The following is a 23,978-nucleotide window of genomic DNA, read 5'->3' on the forward strand; positions in this document are numbered from 1 at the left end:
TCCCTCCTGCATCGCAGCTGTTTCCAAGGAGGAGAGGTCTCCTGAGCTTGGTTCCACTCACTCTCCACTGCACTGCACAGATATTTACATCTTTGGGAAATTGTTTATTTTTCCCTTGTTTATTTTACTTGTTCTTTGTAAAATTTTCTTTTTGGTTGTCACCTTGCCTTCCCCCCCTTCATCACTTGCATGCCTGCCTTTAGAGTAGAGGTTGGGCACAGGGGCAGGAGTGTGTGGTGCTGTTAACTTAGTATTAATAAATTTGAATAACCGCTCAGACCATATCCCATAAATTCACTTCACAATTTCTACCTTTCTGAGGATTGTGTGCGGTTTACAATGTTCTCAAACATGGAACTGACAAATGTCACAAATGGAACACAATTATATAGAATTGGTTCCTGGCTATAGGCATCATTTTTGTAATTTTGTAATATACATATTTGTCAGAAGCCCTTATCTAGGTTGTCTAACAGCGTAGTAGTGAATATAAGTGCAGAATGCAGTACAAAAGACCAAAATGAGCCAATTTAAACACACACCCCAAATAAAAAATAATATTTAATTTTACTCTCAACCATATGGTGAGGAACTATTTATTTTCCTTTGAAATAAATAAATAAATAAATAACACTGAATGCTGAGAAATGTAAATTACATTATTCCAATAAAATCAATATCAAACTGTGGTCATTAGGTAATCTGCATTAACAAGTATAGGATATAATGGCCATGGTCCCTTATTGCTTCCATTATTACAGCCATTCATTTTTTGAGGGGGGGGAGTCTAGAGGTGAAGAAGTGATGGAAGTGTAAACCAGCCAGGTGACCACAACTTTTAAAAAACTCCACATACTGCATCTATTTAAAGAAACAGGCTCCATGTCAGCAATTCTCTTCAGAGACAATTAAAGCCCCTTTACTCTGTGTCTGTCTGGTTCCCATCAAATACGGGCTTTTCCCCACTGCACTGGTCAATGATGTGCTATCCTTCAAAAAAAGTCTATGAGACAAATCCGTTCCCAGCATTTTAAATGATTAATCTGCAATCAATGCTCCTTTTTTAGACACCATACATTAGTTTCTGTGGCTGGTTATTTATTAAATGACATGTTTCTGCATGCTTCAGGGTAGCTGGCATTATGATTTTTCTTCCCCTCTGAAAATTGAATGCGAGTCACCAGCTGAATGGTGTGTGCTGCCAACACAAGATTGAGAGCGACTACAATTTCTCGAGGATTTAAAAAAAAAAGAAAAAGAAGAAAAAAATCAACCCTACAGCTGGTTCTCTAATAGCAGTGAATATGTAGATATTATAAAAAACTGAAGTGAGGTGTTCTCTGTGCTATGCCTTCCTGGCACATCACCTCTATCCCATACTTCAGTTCTTCTGATAAATTACCCATGAGTCTTCAGCCCTGAATCATGAGAGGCGCTTTCTTCTTTGTGCTGGATGGGCCGCCCACTGAGGTGTGGAAACTGTCGGAGTTTCTCCCCCCTGAAAATGTGACTACTCCTGAACCCCCCCCAATCACATCAGCCCAGCTCAGCTCTCTGTAACCCGTGAAGGCTAGTTCAGATACAGGACTGCCCTGATTGGCGGCATCCCTTATGGATCCGTGTATTGGGACACGGTCCATGTACCATTCATTACTGCTCTGCTTACAGTCACAGTTGCTGCTCCATTGCTCACTCTGCCATGTCAGAGCATGGTCATGGGGATGATGGAAGGCCACACACGCATAAGGGAAATCGCATAAGCCTGTCACCAATAACAGATAACACGCAGCTGCCCTTAATATAGAGGTATTCATTAAAAAAAAAAAAAACATGATCCCACCAACACTGATGTTCATATTGCTAAAGGGATTAAGATTGACAAATGCTATTCTGTCAGTCAAACGAAGCTGATAACGAGGGTTGATGCTATTGTCTAACTACAATTCATTGCTTATGGAACACATTAACTATAACTCAACTGGGATGAGGTGGCAATCACGAATGCACACACACATAGACACACACAACATCTGCATGTGCCTTTGAACAAATGCTGCCTGTTTTATATGGACAATGTTTTCACCAAACTAGCACACCTTCATTATCCCTTAATGGACCAGTAGCAATATTCAACTGTACAATGTTTGATGCACTCCAAGAAAATAAAATCATGTTATGACAAAAAAAAAAAAAAACATGGGAAGGGGTGAGTCAGTTATGTGGTGCTTGTAAAATAACAGGAAATGAAACATGCTGATTGATTGCAGGTGTACAGGAGTCTGAACTTTAAGCTTTTTAGAAAGGAAAATAAAACAAAACAGTTGGCATGCAGATGAGTGTTTACTCAACTGGTATTTCAGTTAATTGAATTACTTTTTTATTTTACATGTGCAAACTCTTTTGGTAGGGATATCACTCCATTCATCGCTTTAGACTGAGGATGAAATTCACAGAAATGAATATTATGACCTAAAATATATCAAGAATGATTTCACAGACTAAATAAATTAATACATGGAGTTTGACACCTAAGTCCAAATGCATAATGTAATTGCATTTGGACATCATTAACGATAGTTGTTAGATCCACTGATAGGAATTGATTAAAAGGATCATTTAAGTTACAAAAACTGATATGAACGTGGATTGAGGAAACAAATGCTGTGAACAAAATACATGTCAGGCAAATTACTACCAATGAAAACTGTACTAAATAACACTCAGCTGGCAGCTTTGACAGCTACTTATTCACTACAGTGTTACATACAGGAAATCCTGAATGTGTAATTGCAGCTGATGTATGGCTGTGTCTTTCAAGGTCATGTAGTGATTCAGCCTGAACCTATTCAGACAGGGCCAGGAAGGCTATTCAGATTGGAAACAGAGTTATCACCATGGTGATTCCCATTATGAGCATTGAGGTGTACTTGATATATATGCATACAGGTGTGGTGACCTTATGCCAGGAAAGGATTTGTGGAGATTGCTTGGTTAGGAAAGCCCTGCTGGCAAAGTACATCTGGTCACAGGCATATGGCTCCAAGATTTGCAGATGGATTGAAAGGGACTGAAAGCACGTAAGACAGACATCCAGGTGTCATTTTGACATGGTGAATGCCAAAGAGAGAAGAATGGGCCAACAATGAGACATTTGCAGGAAAGATGTAAATTATTAGAAAAAGTATGACAAGATGAAATCAGTCTGGATGTAAATTGTGAGAGTCATTAAGGCAGAAAAAGATGACAGGTTCAAAGAGTAAATTAGGGAAATCTTTTGTAGCATTCTCAATTTCAAAATGTGCTCAGGGAAAAAAGTAAACTACAGTAATTCTGGATCTGAATTTGGCAGGTGTGCCAATTTGAATACATTAGAATGCACTAAAATGATTACTGAGGGCTGCTCAGGTTGATTTTTATGATAGCTCCAGTTGTCTTCCTGCCTCTGTAACAGCCCCAGATAGGGTTTCCCTCTCTTTCTCTCCTTTCTGTTGCAAAAACAGCATTAATTTGAATCTCTCTCAATTTCCTCTTTCTCATCCATTCACTCTTTCCTTCACTCCCTCTTTTTGTACTGTCTCTCTCTCTTTCTCTATCTCTTTCCCTCCTCCCAGTCCTCTTTCCCTTCCTCCCTTTCTTTTTCTATGTCCTTATTTCCCTCCCTCTCACCCCATTTCTTCCTCTCACTCTCTCTGTATAGCCCCCCCATCTACCTTGGCCTCCCACCATCTCTCCCTCTATCAGTCCCTCCATCTTTCTCCCTCTCTCCTTCCTTCCCTCGCTCGCCCTCTGTCCCTCTCTTTTTCTCCCTCCCTCCCTTCCTCTCTCTCTCTCCCCGACAGATGACCTTGGGATAAAATCACAGCACACTGTGTCTTGTGGCTCCCTTGGCCTCCTGCCTGTCAGCCAGCTCTCTCTCGACCTTGCCTGTCAGGAGCTGCTAAGCAGGAAGAACAGGCCCACATGGTGGTGCTGTCTGATCCCTGCCCCACAGCATGGGCGTGGCATGGAGACCGTACATTTTGCAATAACATTACTGCTTTTACAAACACAGGCCAGAAGGCACTGCAAAACATCAGCATTGGCCTTCATCAGATGTTTTCTGCTTTTTCTCTCCTTTCCACAGTCAAAACCATTAGTACTGCTCTCTCCCCACAGACACTCTGCAGGGGGAATGATTTTCAACTGTAATCTCTAAACAAGTAGTTTTTTTCTTTAACCCTCCTGTTATGTTCAATTGTCAGGGAAAACAATATTGTTCTGGGTGAAAATGATGGAGTACATGTTTAATGATCCAAAATGAGTTTATAAAATATTTTGAATTAATTTTTAATGAATTTTATTTAGTTAATTATTTTATTTTTTTACTTGAGGTAATGTTGATAAATACAGACAAACACATGTCCTGTTTTGTTCAAATTATCCCTTTTAGTTAAAATAAATCTAAAGGAGTCTTAAGAATTTTGTGTGTGAATCAGAAAAATGGGGCCGTCTTTACTATATTTGCAGCTAATAGTGACACCTCACACATATATATCCTATATTTGCAATGTAATGTAACAGACTATAATATTAAAGTTATTGGGGGTGGGCATTACAAACACATCAAATGCATAATTTTCCACATGCTTGCTCATTACAGTAATTAGGAGCATCAGAAAAGGTTTTATAATGCTGAAAAAATTAAAATATCTTCCCAATAAATGGGTTTAGTTTAATTTAAAACATTACAGGAGGCTTCAGACGTTGTTATCTGATTGTTTCATGGCAGTTTATTTTATTTTAGTTTATTAGTTTGTTTTGGCAGGGACCATGCACAACACATTAGTTGCACTAGATTTAGCCACATAGCTAATTTACATCTGCAGTTCCTGGTCAGGAAGCACATTGAAACAATTAAAACATTAAAATACATTACAAGAAGGAAGCATGACAATTTCACTTAGCAAAGCCATTTCATGGTGCTTGCATTTGGTATATATACACCATAAAAATACCAAATTTGTTGGCATTGTTCTGTCAAATCAGTAGTATAAACCTTCATGAAGTGCAGTGCATTTATGCATGGTAGGTGGATTTAGGCATACCTTCATCTGTGGCAAAACCTAAAGGCAATGCAATTAAGTAAAGTGGATGGCTGATAAACCATTAATCCCAAGATAAATCCCATTTAATCCTTCAATGATTAAATACCAATATTATCCCTTCATCCACCATAGTATAACAACAACTAAAAAATCTAAAAATAATCGTGGAGAAATTGCATTGTCAGACAGGGGTCATCAACCCATTGCAAGACAAACCACTCTCAGAAGCACTCAGAGGAAAAGTACCTGAATGGATTGACCCACAGACATCTGAAGCATAGAATGGGTTTAATGTTCAAAAGGCCTTCATGTCACCACAGATTGCATTTTTGTTTCCACGCTGACCTCTTTTGATCTTTCTGGAGACAATGCTCATGATTGGATCAAAGCTCCTTTTTGTTTCAGGACAGAGAAATTACATAATTTGCTTTAGGGAAAACAGACAAACTATCTTAATGTAGGACTGCACGGAACCCTTTCTGCAACAGATTTTGAAGCTCACAAAAAGGACCTAAAGAACTAAACACCAGAGTGTTGTAGAACAGGAAAGTGTTAAAGAAACACTGCATCCACAGAATTTAGCTTAACTGATTAAATACCACAGACTTCCTGATCACAAGTCATTTTGATACCTGTGATGGTAGGAACATGGGCAGTTTACACAAATAAATAAGTGGGATTATGACAAACACAGAGTACCGTTCATCAGGTGAAGAGGAACAAAAACTGTTGAGCAAGACTCATCTCTTACACTAAAAATCAAACATGACAAGGCAGTGGAAGGATTTAATGAGTTGTCTGACTGAAAAAAACAGTCATTTCCACAAAGACATCTATATTTCACCAAACTAATTGCAAAAGTAATGCATGTAATTCATTGCCCAAATTCCTTGAAAAAAAGAGAAGGAAGGAAGGAAATAAGGAATGTGATCCAATGTGAATTATTACTCTGTAGTAAACACTATTGGTGGTCAGTGATGTCATTTGAATTGATTCCAAAAATGGTGACAAGCTATGAATGGACACCACCCTGACTGGTAGACAAAGCCTTCCATGTGTCTCACTATGAGTCTCCATGGTAATAAACACAAGGATGTTTTTTTCATATTTAATCCGTTGAAAGCACTGCCATGGGGAACTCTGAAAGCTGGCCACCAAGGCTTTTATCTGAAGGCTGTAATATCTAGAAAAATAAATAAAATAAAATCTAACTCTGTGTATGGTCCAGTGAGTCATCTGCAACCTACTGGGGAAAAAAATAAACATATTTAATACAAGCTTTTCAAAAGAAGTTACAATAAGCCCACAGTGATTGGCTCCTGTGATTGGCTACAATGAACAGATGAGACTACTGACTGAATATAAGGAAGGACCAATGGAGAGAAGCATTTTTAGGAGTACTGCTGGATTTGTGATGGTGTAATGTAGCTTGAGTTCAACTCTTTATGCTTTTCACTTGGTAGTTTTGCTTGTCTTAGCTGGACCAGCCAGGCCCCACTCTGCCACCACTTTGGGAAAGGACAATTTCAGGGGTATGTTTACTGTAAAGGCAAATGTGCACTCTTGCAGATGTAGATAATTACTCATGCAATCATCTAGTCCAGGGGTGGGCAATATTTTTTTCCATAGTTTTTCCCTCGAAGGTGTTGCGGGCCGGATTAAAATGTAGGCTGGTTCCGGCCGGCAGGCCGTATGCTGCCCATGTGTGATCTAGTCACTACCAGCAGCCAGATCCAAGTCGCCCCAGTCTCATGCTTTGACTAATGCTTTTCCATTTTTTAATGCATGTTAAAGATCCAGGTTATCATGGCCAAAGGTAAAAAGCAATGCTTGATTGCTAATTAGCTATCCTTATCTGAATCTCATCCCTGGCATCAAGATGAGCAATGTCAGCAATCAAAAAAGTTTACTTACCTGATAACAGGAAATGTGATTCCTTGACTGACAACATTACATGTAAGTGACCATTGGTTACATACAGTGCCTTCAAAAAGTATTTACCCCCCCCCCCACTGTTTTCACAATTTATTGTCTCAGATTCAAAATTTAAAATATATTAGAGTAAGATTTTTTCCTGCTGGTCTATGCAATATTGTACATCTTGACAAATCAAAATAAAGGTCCAAAACCTTTCAAAAATTTTTGAAAAAAAAAAACAACAAAAAACTAAAACTTTGACATTTAAAGTGTCATATTCATACCCTTTGTGATTATAAGGCTAACCTTTGTTGATGGATTCCACCTGTGTAGGAAATCAGTGGATCACCTGTTTTGAATTACTTCATGAGGATAAATACCTTCCCTCTCTATATGGTTGAACAGTATGATTGGATTTTCCATTGAACAAACCAAAATGAAGAGAAAAGAGCATTCAAAACAAGTGACGGAAATAGAAGCACAAATCTGGGGAAGGATACAAGAACATTTCAAAGGCACTGAATATACCTCACAGCTTAGTGCAATCCATCATACAGAAGTGGAAGAAATATGGAACTACAGCCACACTACCTAGGGCAGGCACCCCCCTTAAACTTAGTCACTGAACAAGAATGGCACTTGTCAGAGAAGCTACTGTGATACCAACTGTCACTCTAACCCAGCTACAGACGTCAGTGGCTGAAACTGAAAATGATGTCCATGGGTCTCCAATCTCCAAGCTATTGCACAAAAAGGGCCTTAGTGGAAGAATAATGGAAGAAGCCCTTGCTGAAAAAAAACACATGCTTGCCCATAAAGACTTTGCAAAACACTGGAAGTTATTACAAAGATATGGCAGAAGGTCTTGTGGTCTGACAGAGTAAAGTGGAACTTTTTGGCTCAAACACTAAGCAGAATGTGTGGCGTAATGCTAACACTGCATATCAGCCAGGAAACACCATTCCCACAGTGAAATACGCTGGTGGTAGCATCATGTTATAGGGTGCTTTTCAGCAGCAGGGACTGGCAGTCTGGTCAAGATTGATGGGAAAATGAATGCTGCATAATACATGGAAATTCTGGGTAAGAACCTACTCCCCTCTGCCAGAAAGTGGGAGGAAATTTGTGGTTCAGCAGGACAATGACCCAAAGCACATTGCCAGAGCAACACTGGGTTGGCTTAAAATGAAGAAAATTGACAACCTTGAGTGGCCTAGCCAGAGTCCTGACCTTAAAACCATCGGACATCTGTGGATAGACCTCAAAATTTCTGTCCGCTGCCACTCCCCAGATACAGCTTGGGCAATTTTTCAAGGAGAATAGGCAAATATTGCTCCATCACATTGCATTAATAGAGACTTATCCAAAAAGACTGGTGGCTGTAATAGCTGGGAAGGTGGTTCAACCAGGTACTAAAGAAGGGGGATGAATAATTATTAATTGTTGATATTTCAGTTCTTGTTTTTTGTTCTTTATTAGTTTATAATTTATTTATTTTTGGGCTGTACTGTTAAAGAATTGAGTGATTCACAAATAAAGATATCTAAATAGTCAAATCAGTCTAAATAGTCAAAATATATATATCCCCCTTTAGTTTCAATGATGGCTTCACACCTTCCTTGTAATCTGGAGGTGTTATCATGGTAGCTCATCCCATAGAGTGTTCAGGTCCAAGACTCCTGGCATGTTCCCTGAGTTCTGCCCAGGCACCTTGGGAAGGAAATCTGATCCCAAGGGTTCCTGATGGGATTTCAGTCAGGTGACTATGACAGACAAAGTGTGAACTCTGTCCCCTCATCCTCAGATCACACCTATACACTGTCATTGGGCACTGTGACAAGTGGCCTTGTCCCACTCTCCTTTAACCTCAAAATGCTATGCCCACACAGATCCCCAAATCAGCTGCGCCGGTCAGGTAAAAAAAAAAAAAAGCAGTTATTACAATGATGTTGCTCGCACGAATGCAATGTTGTACATATGCTGGATTGAGCAGGTTTTTGTGTCTGTGTGAGAGAGGGAAAATAGTGGACAGTTTGCATTGGGCGGTGTATTTCTAGCAAGATCCCAATAAATTGTTGCCATTGGTTCAACCACCCCAAGACTCATGCATGTCTCTGATCCTCCTGAGCTGATCAGAATAGGAGTAAGCTCTCCCTGTCTAAAAGGTTAGGCTAACCCCCTTCTGCAGATCGTCACAGTATGTATGCATTTCTATATGTAGGTGAGAGTGAGTGAGACACGGTGGCCTTACAGAAGGAATGCATTGCTGCCATCACAACGGTATTGACACGGGGACCCACCACCATCCAGTCACAGACAAAATTAAAAAAAGCCTAAATGTCCAATAAAACCAGGCCCTGAGTGCCACCGCTTACATTACACAGCCACAGATTCATTTCATATTGATGTAATTTTCTCGTTTAATAAAGTGGCCTCTGTGCCTCCAACTTTAGAGCAACATGAATTTAATTGACTGATTTTTTTCTCTTTCTTTCCTGATTTTTCTTTTTGTAATTCAGTTTCTGCTCAGCAACCAATTACTGCCTGTTGGATAAGCTTCACAAGTTGTTCCATTCAAAATGTAAAGGATGAAGACATTACATCTGACATTGGGGGTTCTAAAACCTCTTTGTATTAAATCAGTTTTCATGTATTTTTGGCGTAGCAGAAGTTCCACCACTGTCCAAAATCACCGCCAAAATCATTCCCCTTCTTGATAATTAGCACTATATGACCTGGCATAATTGCTCAGCCCCAATCTTGGCAATATAGAGTAACTTTCATAGTATGTACAATGTAATATAATACATAAAGGCATGTATTATAATCTCAGATATAAAAAAAAGCCATCATGCTATAGAAGCTGATTGGGGAAAAAGTTTCAGACATTTAACTTGTCCTATAATATCTAGTTCAGGGCTGCCCAATTTGGGGCCCGCGGGCCAAACGTGGCTCCCTTTGTTTTGGCCCGCCATGAGCTATGCACTCCCGCTGCCACGTTCTTCTGGGGATGTTGCCGCACCACTTAAAACTTATGTTCCACCAATGAGCGGAAAAGGGCAGGGGCGTAGCAAGTGCTGATTGAATAGGAAATAAAATGCGCTAAAGAAGCGTGTCTGTGATAAACTACAGTCAGCCTTTTCGACAGGGTTGCCAGTCTGATTTCATGTGACGTCACATAAAAAGCTGAAATCGCGTTACACACTATCAAAGCCGAAGGTTCAGTTTGGAAAAAGCACTAAAACACCACTCTGCCAAGTGTTTACTTACATAAACTGCTAACTGTGGAAACAAACCATGGCTATTTCTGCGCAGGAATGAGGGTTGAAATTGATGGCTAAAATGCATGTTTTATTTTGTTAAGTTGACGCAATCTCAGTAAGGAAACCAAACTCTTGCCATTGTTGGTGTTATTAGCTAGCCAATGTTACTATAAAATGAAATTACCAAATTGTTCCGAGTGACCCTGTGAATGAGGAGCAAATTTTTGTTAATACGTTTTGATATTGTGGCTCATTAGCTACCATATGGGGGCATTTTGTGATGATGTGTAACTTAAATGTTGCTCAATGTAAACTTAATATCCAATATTGATTTGTTATTCAGTGTTGTCTCTATGATGTTTAACTTTATATTTTTGTCAATTTTTCAAGCTGAAGTCAAATTTCCACTCTTCATTACAAAGGTGGACAATATTACTATTTTCAACTTAATTTTCTGAAACACCTTGAGTTGCATGCACTTTCTGTCAGAAAGTTGTCTTTCCGTTTAAATATGTTTATGCTCCCAAAAAGAAGCATATGGATGTTTTATCTTTTTGACAATCATCTCTGCAAATTAATAAAATTACTGTTAAGCAAATTAGTGTTTTTATTATCTTGAAATTTTATTTTTAGAATATTTAGAATGTTATTTTTTTATAAAATATAATATTCCACATGCTTGGCTCATCAAACCAGATGGTTTCCTTGAGGTTTCTTTTATCATCCAACCACCCTGGAGCAATTTTTTAAGCTTAGAATTGGAGTTGCATTGATGCAGCTATCAAGAGACGAGGGTGAAAATTATGAACAGTGGCCATGAAATAATCTATCAAGTAATAGAACAGTCTGACAGCTACACTTAAAGTCATGTAAGAAGCAATTACTCCCGCTCTGGTCAACCTGTGGTTCCAATTGAAAAAATAAAACCAAGATAAAAAGCAAGCTTTCTTTCCTTAAATCAAATTTTCTCAGACACTCTCATGTTCCCATTGCATTTGAGCATCAGCCAGCTTCACCTGATTCAAACACTGCCACTTTTATTACCCCACCATAGTCTTATGCCTTCAGCATCCTGTTTTCTTTTTTTCACACATGGTGTTCATGCATGAAATTACTTTAGTGGTTGGCTTTTTTGTAAGAAAGTGTAGTATGTCTCATGTGCTGAACAACGCCTGGGTACCATTTTGATATAATAAATCTTAAAATGGTAAGGCTATCATTATTTCATACATAGGAATGAAGGAATACAATACAAAACAATTTCTTTAATTGCTATACTTCTAAAACATATTACATCAAATAAGTGTGTTTCAAGGGTCACCTCTGACCACAACTGAACAGCTGCTAGAACCTACATAATGTTATGGAATCACACATACACATGCACACACACACACACACACACACGCACACACACACACACACATCAGTACCATCCAGCCCCCATCTCCTTACCCAAAGTCAGTTGTGGGAAAGCCTAACAAACTCCCTCCACCAGTGATGAAATACAGAAAAGCATTTTGACTGTAATTCAACCTTGTATCTTTTCCCAAGCCAACCCAACTTCATACCAGAATCCAAAGCACCAGCATTCGACTGTTACCTGTTCAAGTTCATTGACAATTACTTCTCCATTGTCACCACAGTCTTTATCCCTTTTCCACAAAAAATAACTGCCCCAAGACAACACAACACAACAGTATTACACCCCATCCAAGATAACAAAAACTTTTGCCTATGTGTGTCATGACTGAGGGTGTGAATGTGCGCGTGTCTGTGTGTGGGTGGATGTGTCACATATTTGTTCAAGGCAATTAATCTGTTTAGCCAAAAACAGCCAGATAAATAGCCAACCTCCCCCACCTCACTTCACTGTCATCACTAGCTTACTTCTTCAACATCCTTTAAAAAGTGTATTCCATTTGTTGACAAAGGGCACACATTCTAATGTACTCATTGATTGGCACCCTGCATGTAAGAGGACTCAAGTTATCCAATATCATGTCTTGCCACAGTCTCTAAAGCTGAACTCATATTTTATTTATCTTACAGTTTAATGCACCACTCCTGCCTCCACCCTGTCTTTTATCATGTTTAAAACAAAGAAATTTCCTCTCCTTGAAATATTTTCCTCAGTGGCCAATCACACGGACAATCTGGATTACAACCTAGTGAACTTCCTGACTGTATCTGCCTTTGAAGGGTCTAATGATGAACAGAGACATAATGCCTCATGAGTATAATGTATTCGTTGTTAGATCCATTATATTTAAGTGTAAAGACCTATGTTTTTATGTGCTGCATTACTTTAGCTTTCAGTGCATTTTTATTGCATCACTTGCTCCTGTGCATAGAACCATGCATGTACATCATTCTATGACATCATATACCCTATCTATATAATCTATTTAATAGGCAGATGTCATTATCCAGTGTGAATTACTGTGTGAAATTTGGAATTCACCATTTTGCTTTATTCACCCTCTGCAGCTCATTAATGCAGATGCATTTTTTTTAATTCCCTGTTTTTCAAGGTCACAGTAGCCGTGCTCTGCATTGGACTTTTAACCCCCGATAATCTGATTTTGAATGGAGAAAAAATAAAACCCTTGATCCACGCCTCTCTCCATATGCTGATGTACTGCCACACATCACTTTGCTTGTACTGTAGCGGTCATTTTCATTACATTATGGGAAAAGAGGGTGAATCGGCTGTGCGCGTGCCACAAGAGCACTTTTGAATTCAGAAAGTGAACATACTGCTCTTGCGGGTGGGGTCAACTGGACAGCCTGTAACGCTTCATTCTCAGCTTTGTTAGCCAGATCATCACAGAGTGACACTCTCTACATGTGTCAGTGCACCTTGCAGAGTCTGGCAAATCCCACTTGGCCTTGTCAAAGGGAAAGTGAAATGCAGTATTCGCTTGGGAGATATGCTACACATTCATAGAATCGATCTTGTAACAGTTAACACTAAGGACGAGCTCTAATGAGGTATACATATTCATCAACAACTGTAAAATGATTTTTGTCTGTATTCTTATTGTAGGCCAGTATAGGCTTTACTTACAGACAACAGAAGCACACCTGGTCAGATCTGAGTGGCCTCTTTACTGCAAGTGGGGCAGAAGGTCAGCGTTAGGCAAGCTCCTTTTCTCTTTCGTCCACATTCCTCCCTTTCCCAGCCAGCTCCGAGTGCCGTCTATCTGCAAGACAATCCATTCAAGAAACATTCAGATTGCCCTGGTGCTTCCTGGTTCACTCGTCCCAATAAAGACTGGCAGAACAGGTGGGAATGGCACCTTAATGACAGGCAACATCAAGCTCCAACACACTGCCACATTTGATGAAAGTAACCAATGACACTGGACACTCACACACACATGCACACTTCTGAACTGTAGTTTTCCATTACAATACATCATTAAATCAAGCAAAAAATGCAGTGTATGGCTGCTGCCCTTGTTTGTCAGCTTTCCCTTGAAAGTTTGTGAGTGTATGTAATTAACGTGGAAATTGTGTAGCAGCATGGTATTCATAGGAAAACACTAAACACAATAAGCAGAGACTGGGTTACCACTTTTGGGATGACCTTCTTAATATAGTATCAATAAAAAGCAATGTGCGACCTTGAGAACTAAAGGTGATTGTTGAAATAAAATTATATGGACAACTGTAAACACAAATTTATATATAAATAATACGCAACCATAATCAACACACAGCTTCTGGTGTACCCACTGTTGTTTTATTGATGCCATAATTAACTATAACATACAGTACACTACATTCATGCTTCAAGAGCGTTTTTAAACCTTCAGTTTCTATATAACATCTTCAAGTGGTGTAACTTCTACATTGTACATTGTCATCCACTGGGAGGATAGATTACAGAAGCACAAGACTAAAGCCATGATGAAAAGAAAAAGCAACAACCTTATTACAGGAGACATATACAGAGAGAGCTGCTCCAACTAGGAAGACTAGAGTGGCAGAGTGGCAGCATATAACACCAGCACCATTTATCCAATGAAGAAAGGGAATGCTTAATACCAAAGAGAATACAAATGATGGAGAGCTGGGATTTAGAAAAAAATAAAAAATAAACAAATTACAAGACCAGCTAAACCCCATACCACTGTGAGAGCTTTGAGCCCTAAAAGTGTCAATTGAGTGCAAGGGAGGCACAAGGTGACAGGGGTTCCACAAATCAAGGCTTAGCAAAAGCTTAACTGTGAGGCAACCTCAATCCTTTGTTGTTATTAAAAATGTCTGTTACAACAGTGTGCTACAATATTACATTCTTGTTAATCAGACACAGTTAACACAGTTACATCCACCCCCCCCCCCCCAGGTTATACATGAAATACATAATGTTCATGTGATTATGACAGAGAAGTGATGAGAGGTGCAGTCTATGCTGCCCCATGTTTGGCCACAGGGTTGACAGAGAAATTAGCGAACTAGCTGAATACCCAAATATCTAACAAGGTACCAAGCCAGTGGGCATAGGCCATGTAATGAGGTGGTTTCCAGGACAGCACAAACATTTTCCTGGCTACTGTGAGCCTGGTCAGCCAGAAGCATTTCTTATGCTGTGCTACATTGAAAGAAAAACAATAATGCTGGAACTTCCACTCTGGGATTACAGATCCTGTCTATTTTACTGAAACATCTGACAAAACAGAGAAACTCCAATTCTAAAACTGTTCTCCAACTGATCACTCCCAGACCATTTGGAGAAGAGTATGAATGTGATCTGACACCAAACCTGACACCAGATGGAATGGGGAGTACTTAACAATACAGCACTTTCTCCTATATGTACATGTACGTCCTATAGATGCCATTAAAATGTAGTGTTAGATGATTGGGGATGAAATGCTCCTGTGGCCATGGTAATCCTGCCATTATGATTGATTTCAGTTAAAGGGACTCCCCAGCTAAATGACCAAAAACAACTACTTTTGAGTTCACTCTAACAATGCTTATCTTAGTCCACCTTGACCTCATGCCTTCCCCTTACTCTTTGGTTAACAGCAAACCACTGCAGTGGCGGGATACACAGTTCCTCATTCAAAGCTCATCAACTTCCATTTTCCCAGTCTGCACAAGTAACCCTTAAGTGGTTTTAAATAGTGTTCCACTGCACAGAGGACAGGTTCAGAGAGCTTGGCATCTGCTCAAACATGCCCCCGTCTTGTTCTGTTGCAAACAACGAGCAGCCATCCAGGGGGGGTAAATCTAAAGAGCAACTCCATACTGTAAATGAAAATTTACAATGCTCCTTGACAAAATCCACCCACACATTTGCCAAGAATAAGCTTTGTCGGAATAACAGTTTTTCAGATTGGTACGAATAATTGATGCATTTTTGAGATCTTTTATTTTTTTAACATGTAGAGTTGCAGAGGGCCCCACAGTAACATATACATATATATTTTGCTATCGAATGCATATGAGTCAAACAATTTATGCCCCATATAATTTACACATCATCCATAAAACTAGATCATTTCAGAGGGGAATTACTTTAGCATACTCTACAGAGAGGGAGAGAAACAGAAAGAGTGGGGAAGCATGTTCCACACAGACATTGTGCCTAATTGTTTTTGCATTGCCTTTGATGCATACATTTTTTATATACACTTATGCGCTGTGAATGCTATTAAAGCTGTATGGAACCACTTGCAAATCCTGTGGATGATCTTTGATATCTTAATTCCTTCCCTTTCGCAACCTTGCATTATGTAGCAATTTAGTATTCATACCTTATTGATTATGGCTGTTTGTTTAAACTATGATCACTTGGTCACAAAAACATATATATATATATATATATATATATATATATATATATATATATATATATATATATACAAAAGTCTACACACCCTTATGAAATTGCAGGTTTTTGAGATGTAAAGACAGAAATAACAACAATGTAAATGTCAGACTGTTTCCATCTGTAATATGATCACAAAATAAAGATGCACCCAGAAAGAGAAGAAACAGGAAATCTTTACATCTTAAATACCAAATTTCAAGGACAATTCAACAATGCCATGAATCCAGAATTTCCCCCTTTTGACTTTGAGGTTGCCTTGTGCCCATAGGGCCCTGTACGTTTTGGAAGACAGCCACAGTACAGTACAAAAATTCATTCTCACTCCTCTGAAACAACTAATTTTCTTTGATTTATAGAAAACTCTTTGCAAAAAATAGATATAATCATCAAAATGATTATATATGCTTTGAGGAGTGGGCTCTTTCTCTGGGCTACAGCCTCTACAGCACTGCTGTTATCTTTTTTTATTTGCTCTCTGAAGCACTGTCAAGGGCAAGTGCGGCCTGTATTCCCCAGCCAAGACTTTTGTAGCCTCAAAACACATGGATGAATTGAAATCAAAAGGAAAACGTGCCAGATACGTGAGTCTCCACATCACACCTTTAGGCTCAATCCTGTGTTGTATTTTTCAGTATTTTATTTAAAAACATTGCAGTCAAATTTCTAACTCTCTGAGTCCTTGGGGAGTGACTTATCTGAGATAGCTGTATTGCATCTAGATGTGTCTAGGGCTGTTTATTCTTTTTATAAACAATGCAAATGCTACATCATTAAAAAAACAAATCCTGTCTCACCAAGCTTGCTACATTAAGATGGCCAAATAGTTATGTGAGAGAGATGTTACTTGATACCATATTATCAAGTTTCAAACTTTTCGGTTTTTAAATCCTATTGGAATGTCTTTCAAAATTATTTTCATAGACAGCTACAATTTTTTTTCTAACCTTTTTTAATCAAGATGTAAAAATAAGAACTGAGCTTTACAGGGGCACATTTTGCTGCGGTCATCACTTGTCCAACTCCACTGTGTCCAATAAAAGTGAATTGCTCATAGCAACCTTACTGAGGGCGTACTTCTTATCCTAGAGCTCTGGATGAAGAGATGTAAAATTTAATATTGATCAGATCTGGGGGCCCTTTAAACTTAGACCTTCATGTTAGAAAGTTCCTCTTGCCCATTCATTGAAAGTCATCCCAACTACCCACTGTGAGCAGTTTGATCACACAGTAGCTGTCCAACACACAAACACACAAGCACACCTCGATCTTCAGTCCTTGGCTTGCAGATATTGATCAGATAGTCAAAGCTAAAAGTGATCATTTCAAAATTGACTGACAATTCCTTCTTGCTTTTTCAACATAAATATACGAAGTGAAGAAGCAGGTGTTTTTTTTTTTTTAAACAGGATTCCTAATTGTGGTCGATAGCAAATCCTTGACTCAGTGAAGAGTATTCATCGTGTTCCATCTCATTTTCTCTGGAACTTCAGGGTTATTAAATGACCTTCTTTGAATTGAACCCTGCCTCTAGTGCCTTAAAATGAGAAATTCACTGACAGATGAATATAAATAATGCTAAATGGAAATAAATGTAAATGGAAATGGAAATAGGAAATACGAGTAACGTAAACACTCTGGCCATCACCCTGTGGCTGCTTCAGATGAAGTTGTTATCCATTTGACCTTTGATCTTCATCTCTGATCTTGGCCATACCTACACTGGGTTACAAACTACAGACTGTAAACCCTTACAGACTTTCATGGAGTTATGGTGACTAAGAATGTCCAGCCTGAAAAATACAATCAAATCAACCAACAAATCAAAGAAGCCATGAAACCCAATTAATGACACCTGTACCTTATTTATGACAACTAGGGACCCTGGAATTTCAAACCTAAATAAAATTAAGGCTTTATCTTACACTCACTACTGAAAAGACATTATTGGAAAACACATTAAAACAGTACCATAAATGGTCCCTTCCACTCACCCCAGCTGCCACTGTAAACAGATGTGGGCATGGGAAGCGCTCCTTTCTTATTCCACAGTGGCCATCTATCAGCATTGGAGCAACTGCTGTTACTCCTAAGGCCATCCCACTGCATCTACGGGGCCCACCACAATCGCTCCCCATCTGACAGCTGGAATAAAAAGGTAACAAATCCATACCACCTTCTGAAGGCACAGCTGGGTGGGATGATTATTCTGACAACGGCATTAAAAGACGGAGCAAAAACGATGTGGGCCACACCCGGGCGCCCAGCCAGATTCCCTGAGAGGCACCTCTGAGGACTGACAATGGTGCGTCTGCTGGGGGAGTGGGGTGATAAATACAGGCCTCATGAAGGGGGGGGGGGGATCCATCTTCAAGCGTGAAACACAAATGAAAGGATGCCAGGACCCTTTTCAGAAGATAGATGATGGGCACACGGTGTGGAGAGCCAAGGCAGTCTTCCACCCACAAATGCATCTTGTCTGAACACCCGCTTCAAGGTTAAGCACAGATAAGAGCGAAAAACAAGAAAAATAAATAAATAAAATGCATGAATTAATTAATGCGGAAACAGAGACAAATAGAAACTGTGTAGAATTGTTTTTTTCCTCTGTTCCAGAGCATCAGCTCTTCCGACCGGTGGGCAGAGCCTTAGCGTTTCTGCAGCGCCTGTGACAAGATTAGGCTATCTTCTCCTGCACATGGATAACTGGATCCTGGAGGCCGGTGCCATAGCTTCTGCCCCCTCTCTCTCTCTCACTCTCTCAGTGAAACATTGCTATTTTCCCCAGGATTAGCTCCTCCGCCAGCTACCTGCCTGCTGAACAAATTTTCCCCAATGCATGCATCCCCGGGCCTCTCTGGAGAAGCACGACACTCCTTCGAAGACTAGTGCAGGGGATTGCTCTTCGAAACCTCCACACAAACCCTCAGCAAAGTGAGTGCCAATGAAAAACTGTATCATTTCTTATGTTAACCGTAGAAATTTCTTGTAAATGCAAGTGAGGAAACAGGTGCATTTTTAGTCATATTGTAACGATATGCTAGCATTGCTATATTCTGATACCTTTAATGCCTCCCTCCTAGCTGTAACCGCACATTTTCCTTAGATTAAGTGATGGTGTATGGGTTAAAATGGTCATGCCATTTAGAGTTAATTTTGTAATAATTCTACAACAATGAGACGTCAACAATGAAACCTTGCAGTATGAAGCTGGTTACATTGCACATCATTTTATTTGGTCTGACATGAACAGCATTCATGTAAAATGTGTTAAACATGGCAGTGTTAAAATAGATTTATTTTAAAAACATACAACAAAAAACAAACAAGCAAGTATTGCCAGCTACAGTATTTAGAAAATTGCAACTGACCAAATTATCACAGATTAGCTGATCCCAGCATCTCCGATCCCCTCTTATCATTAGCTTCACACTGCTGGAACAATACACCAACGACAGGTAAATGCTCCAGATTTGTCTAGGCTGTTGTGAATCTATGTTGTTGACCCCATCAGATCGCTGCCATTGCTGCTGAAGGTTTAAGTTCTCGACAACTCAAGAGAGTCATTTCTTTTATAAATATGGTGTTGGATTAAGTCAGGTATGATTTGCTTTTACCTAATTGAATTGCTTTCACTTGACTGAAACTTGGTCAATTCCTGGCCCAAGTTTTAAGTCATGAAACCACACTCCATTTCTGAGGTACTTATGAGTTCCTACCTCAGAAAACAGAGAAACAAAATTTTTGCTTTTTATTCTGACCCATTTCTTGGAATGAGTGTCTTGCCTTCCATAATTCCATAAAACATACAACAATATTTCTTCCTGTAGTTTTCCTCAAATTCTCAAGTCATGGATTTGGAAAAAAAATAGATATATTTTACAAGTGAAGAAGATGTTTTATATTAATATTTGACAATATTTTTAAGTTTTACAGAATTTTGATGCTGAATTCAGATGAAATAGTGAGACATGCACTCCAAAAAGCTACAAGTGCTGACAGGTTTATAAAGATTGCTCTGCACCATCAGTACCTGCATATGATCCCCACACGGGGCAAGTCCAAAGCTGTTGAAAAATCTGATTAGTCAATGAATTGTGAATTCTAATGAAAATGCTGGACCATGTGAATTTTCATTATTACGTAACCTTGCCTTCACCTCATGGAGTAAACCCTGTCTTTTTCTCTGCCATGATTAACAGGAAAGTGACACTCGCCTGTTCATAAACCTGACCTGAATGAGATCAAGGAAAAAATCCATCTTGTTTTGCACTGTACTGGCTCACAGAGGGCTCACAAATCACTTAAAGCCTGAGAGTAGGTAGTAATGCTTTTTCTTATTTTTAAGAAAGAAAGCGAGTCATGTCATGAGAATGACTTTTTAGGACAAAACAGAACCCTTATATGGTAGTCAAAAGGTTCTTCTGTTACATTTATTTTGAAAACTGGCACTTCAGTTGCTGAGCCATGAGTTCCATTTTTTGAGAGGGTTTAACTCATGAAGCAAGAGGCTTTGTAAGGCTGAGGCTTTGTTAAAAGTGTCATTGGATTATTTCATTCAGTCAGAATACAGACTCAGTCATTTATTCAAACCAGAACACCATGCACAATTGCCAATCTTCACAGAAAGTTGTGTACATACAGGCATATGCTATATGTTCCATGCCCCCAGGATGACATAGTAACCTTGAGAAAGAATCCAAGCCTTGTGCTTTTATTCCTCATGGATATTCCCCGTTTTGGATCATTTGAATGTAGAAATGGGTGCCGATGAGCATGTGTGGAGCCCTGAGGATCTGGTGACCTGGCCTTGCTCATTTCCCAGGGCAGACTTTAATTCCATCCTTCCCTACTCTGTGCACAATGCAATTAAGTCCACAAAGCCATTATTTTCAGAATGTGAGAGAGAGCTGACCTAGAATTCTTTATAATTACTTTATTTGAGTGGATAAAAAATGGCACCTTAATTAAGGATGCCTCATCAACCCAAAGAGACTGACAGACCTAAAGCCTCGGTTTAGTACACAGCTCAAAGCCCCTATGCTAAATTAGTTACATCTCTAATCATGGGCCCCGGCTACTGCAGCTGGAGACCATGCAGATCCACTTTAATTAAAGGAACGACAATTAATCAATTACTCATTTGTAGCTGCTAGGGTAATTAATCAGAATTTGTGGAATTTAATCTTGATCAGTTCAGTTTTAAAATGTGCAGCGTTATGTCCCTTATCCATTGGCAAGCCTCATCAGCTTCATGTTTATTTACTCACTGCACAAACACACACACGCACACACACACACACACAGTACTGGCTACAGAATACAGTGAGAGAAGAATGTTTCATAAATAGTCATCAAAATCAGTACTTTTGTACTTATGCTCACAAAAGTAACGTATTATCAATTGCTCTTACTTGTACGACATTGGGATAAACTTCTGAAAGTATATATACAAATGCACAAAATTTCTCATAAGGAAAAAAAAGGGGCTGAATTACTTATATTTCTGTTTGTTTTTTCATTGTAATTTCATTGCAATTGCTGTAAGTGGCCAGTTGTAAATGTTTCAGTCTATTCTATCAGCAGTGCAATACAGCATCACAGCAAGCCATATTTATACAGCATAGGGCTAATGTACTGAATTATTTACAGGTACTAGAAGCAGGGTCGTGTCCAGGGGTGGGTTGCCACGGACCACCTTCAAATCTGAGGGGCCACCCCAGTGGACCTTCGTTCCCAACATTCTGAGATCTGATGGGTTGTTTGTCAAGCTGATGAACTCAATGTGTTGAACCATAATAATTATATTGAAAAAATGTCTGCCTTGTATTGATTAAGGTTCCAAATGTTATGCCCCCCCCCCCCCCCCCCCCCACCCCAACTTGGGCCTGTGCCCTGACTGAAGGTGTTCTGGTCATGCTACTGTCCAGAGGATGTAAGAGATGACAGTTTTGCAATAAAGCAGCAGAAAGTCTCCAAACATGGAGACAACTGTATTCCGCACAAATGATTCACTCTGGATTAAGTCTAATCACAAATAGTTCTATGGAGGAATCACATCAACAAACTATGGTTCCAGAAAGGAATGTCTTGTACAGGTGTGAATGCATTATAAGTAAAACATATGTATTTCACTCTGTTGTCACTGGAATATCACACAGCCTGTCTCAGCTATCTGCAGTTTCTATTACTCACATAATATAATGGTAATTATCAATCATGCAATATTTTGAGCAGTAAGTGTGTACCGATGGAAACAATTCCGTCAATCAGGGTTACAGACAAAAGATGTCTACATTCCATTAGCGAAAAGAAGCCTTAGATTTTCCAAAGATGCTTCTTTGCAAAATACATTCATCTTAATCATTACACAGAATATTCCTGAACTTCAGTCCTGAGTATTACCAACAAATTTAATTTGTGTTCAGCATGACTGAGCACCACAATGTTTTATTCGAGTTATAAGAAAGCAGTAATGTTTTTCTGTGAGAAGATGAGAACATGTTAAAATAACAGCAGATGCTGTCATCCAGAGCAACTTACATCAGTTACAGTTTTTCTTTTTTTTAACAATGTTATCCATTTATACATCTGGAAATTTCCTGAGGCAACTGTGGGTTAAGTACCTTGCCCAAGGGTATAGCGGCAGTGCCATAGCGGGGAATCAACTTTTTGTTTTTGTCTTGCTCCTTAACCACTATGCTACACTGCCGCCCATTTATTTTTTAAGTTACACACAATGAAATAGCTATAGTTTCCTCACAAATACCCAGTTTGCAATAACGCCTTATTATCGACTTCTCTCATCAGTAATAGTGAAGGAATATGTGACTGCTAAAACTGTACATTTCATTGTTCAAATTTTTGAAGGTTGTTGCTGTATTATGCACTTATTTAATACAAGATGTCAACAAAAGTCTAAACCTTCACTTATTTCAAATACAGTTTGCTTGGTTTATTTCTTCCCTTTCATTAACCAGTGTAAGAAAAGTTTTTAAAATGTTATTCTTTTTTTGTTGATGTATTGTTTAAAAATTGTGCTATTTTATTCATGGGGGAATGGCTTATTTAAATCCAAATCATTACTGGATAACAGGATGTAGTACAATGTCGTAAACATTATTGTTAGCCCTCTCAATATTTTATTTGATTCTTTGCTCAGAGGAGGAGGCCTAAAATTACAGGATCCACATGGGGAGGATGTATGCCACCTGCCTAGTGCCCCGTTTAACTGACCTGCCTCAGCTGTAGGTGCACCTCTGTAATGTGGCTCAATGTGACCATCTGCATGTCACCTGATGCGAATCTCATTTAGTGATCAAGGGCTTTAAACCCTCTGGCCCACTCTAGCTTAAACCTCTCTGGTACTGATCATACCCACCAACTGTACCCTCTTCATTTGTCAACAAATGAGAGAGGTTGCTTGTCAAAATGTGCGAGGCCGTTCTTCAGATCATGATTAGGATTAGCAGAATTTCTTTTACATCAGCAACTGTGTTAAACATTATTTTATGCCAAACTTGACCTACCTGATGGACAAATCTTGTCCAGGGCTCCTCAAGGCTATCCATTTCTGGTGGCTAGATTTTGTATGCAGTTAGTTAGAATGCAGGTGGTACAGAGAACCTCAAAGGATTCTAGACTGTCCACAATCTTTTCTCCACAAACTTAATAGTCTCTGCTGTTTCTGGGAAGTTAGTTGCATTGCAAATGTTGAAATATCAAAAGTGAAAGTGGGAGCTGAGAAAGTAATTTTTCATAGTCTGCCTTTTTCACTCTCTCTCTCTTTTTCACTGTACTGCACATACATACCTAGTCTGATGCTTTGGTGTATGCTATTTATACATATTGCAGGCATCTGTCCATCTG

The 23,978-nt window shown here is 39.1% G+C and overlaps 1 protein-coding gene across 2 annotated transcripts in view; it reads right to left on the reverse strand.

Moving 5' to 3' along the window:
* Positions 1-23,978, reverse strand: part of lingo1a (leucine rich repeat and Ig domain containing 1a) — a 116,788-nt gene that overhangs the window by 50,683 nt on the left and 42,127 nt on the right. Inside the window, exon 2 of one of the 2 annotated variants that reach the window (XM_036535408.1) lies at positions 13,352-13,470. The gene's annotated coding sequence lies outside the window, so the exon portion shown is untranslated. Of the gene's footprint in view, positions 1-13,334; positions 13,471-23,978 lie in introns of both variants that reach the window. The other variant, XM_036535407.1, reaches the window with a different exon arrangement.

The sequence above is a fragment of the Megalops cyprinoides genome, chromosome 8 (genome assembly GCF_013368585.1).
Source record: "Megalops cyprinoides isolate fMegCyp1 chromosome 8, fMegCyp1.pri, whole genome shotgun sequence".
NCBI classification, from domain to species: Eukaryota; Metazoa; Chordata; class Actinopteri; order Elopiformes; family Megalopidae; genus Megalops; species Megalops cyprinoides.